Source organism: Palaemon carinicauda, chromosome 27, assembly GCF_036898095.1.
Source record: "Palaemon carinicauda isolate YSFRI2023 chromosome 27, ASM3689809v2, whole genome shotgun sequence".
Lineage (NCBI taxonomy): Eukaryota > Metazoa > Arthropoda > Malacostraca > Decapoda > Palaemonidae > Palaemon > Palaemon carinicauda.
Window position 1 is genome coordinate 29,289,875 of NC_090751.1, and position 2,500 is coordinate 29,292,374.

A 2,500-nucleotide genomic window follows, 5' to 3' on the forward strand; every position below is an offset into this window, starting at 1 on the left:
GAATAAGATTATAACTATAGACATCAGTTACGATATTGATAATAGTCTTGAAATGAATACAGTATTTTCTATTAGCCATTACCTTATCCAGATGTCATCCCTTGTTCTAAAAATCAAACACATCCTTTTATAATTTCCATGATCTTGTAAGAATACATCTTTAACCACGGTAAATTTTCCTTTCGTGTTTTAAATTCAACAAAGCACTAGAAGAGTTGGAAGACCCAAGCCTTCATGGCTAAGGACTATGAAACGTGACGTGGGAGATGATGAATAGAGAGGTATTGAATTAAAAGCCCAAGGGAGAAAAGACTGGCGAAATCTAACTGAGGCCATTTGCGTCAATAGGCGTAGGAGATGATGATAATGATGGTAGTATCCTATTTCTATGGAAACTCTCAGTGTAAGATTCTTCAACTAGCTAAATCTGCATCTAGAAACTTGATTGTTTGGTTTACTTTTTTATCCTAGTTTTAAATTTTTCCTCACTTCAGTCTTCATTGAAAAGCCATAAATTGAAATTTCACTTGTAAGTTCATAAACAGTTATTCTTGTTTATCCTTAGTCAGAATGTCAGTTTTTTCTATTTGTAACTAAACTTGAGTTTAAATGTTATCGTGATCATGTGAGGCAAAGGACTGATCAAAGTATTTGTAGCCCAAAGAGTCAGTGACCAAGCCCCTTCTCCACACAAGCAAGGACCAAGGAGGGCCAGGCCATGACTTTTTAATACTCGGCAGGTAGACATATAAGGTTGCGGACGTTAGTGATAACTATCAGGTCGAGAGGGTTCTCGACCCCTGGCCCAACTTTTGGCAATAAGAGATGTTTAACCAAGATTACCATAAACAGTATTTTCTTTTACCATCCTACTGTTGTCTAACCAAGATTACCATAAACAGTATTTTCTTTTACCATCCTACTGTTGTCTAACCAAGATTACCATAAACAGTATTTTCTTTTACCATCCTACTGTTGTCTATAGTCTGATTTTTTACATTGTAAAAATGTAGAATATGGTATGTATTTTCCATAGCATTTAATTATCACAACAATCAGTATTCTGTACTTTGGTACAGTACATAGATTGATTGATTGATTGATGTGAAGTTCTCTGGCATCCTGACATGTACAGTACATAGATTTGTAGATGAACTTTGCTAATCTATTTTAAATTATTACTCTTGTTTCTATAGTCAATTTCTTTTAGCAATGCAGATTTGCACCGACTCGCAGCGATGCCCTTTTAGCTCGGAAAAGTTTCCTGATCGCTGATTGGTTGGACGAGATAATTCTAACTAATCAGCGATCAGGAAACTTTTCCGAGCTAAAAGGGCACCGCTGCGAGTCGGTGCAAATCTGCCTCGATAAAAGAAATGGACTATAGTTAATGAAATTAAATCGTACACAACTAGACTATAATACCGGCATGTAATCCATCCTGAATTTATCCCCTACCCCCCTCCCTCCGTGGACAAAATAATCATAACCCAGCTGCCATGGGACTCGACAAATGAAACCCATTAGTGTGAAATTGCCGGGCAAAACTATGGACAGTCGCTCTTGGGTGTCATTTATCAAGATTGGAAGTGTATGCCATTTCACGGTAATTGTTAACATACATTTCGTGAAATAGAATGAATGACTTGCCATTTAGATAAGTGGGCTTCGACATTACATGACAATACAATTAACTGCGTACTGATGGCAAGTGAAGAATTAATTCGGAACCGACTCGTGCTGTCTATTCTCTCCTGAAATTTTAACGGTGGAAAACGCTTTTGAGATTGATAGTTAATCCGTTGAAAGCATTGTATTGCTTCGGTGATCAGCATGTTTGATGAGAAATGCTTCGAAAGTAGGGCCATAATGTCAAGCGATGCATGTTGGCGAAGGAAGAGATTAGGAGCGGGGCGAAGTTCCACTTTATTATTATTTTATTGATTTTACCTTTAGTTTAAGCTGGTAATATTTTTAGAGAATAAGAGACTAGATGCTAATAATATCCTATTCCCTGCGGTTTTCATTCGATGACCACTGAAGTAGCAGTCCAACACTATCCCCTCACCTGTAGTGTGTAGAAGTCGTTGGTCAAATCTGAAAGGATTATTATTATTATTATTATTATTATTATTATTATTATTATTATTATTATTGTTGTTGTTGCTGTTGTTGTTGTTTTTGTTGTTATTATTATTTTGTTTTCATCATAATTGCTGTTGTTGTTGTTTTTGTGCAGCTTCTTTTACACTCATTAGAAACATATCAAGAATAGTCATCAATCTCAAAAGGAAATATCTGAAGAATAATCAGTGTGATGAATAAAATGAAATTTATCAGAAACGAAATATAGTGAATCAAAACAGCAAATACCAATGGTCCATATTTGTACATCCAAGATAAAGAAATCTTTTTGACATAATTGTATTCTTGCAAAACTTTAAAACGATGATTCTGATTCTTTCTGGAGTACATAGAAACGGGAAACACTAAACTAAGA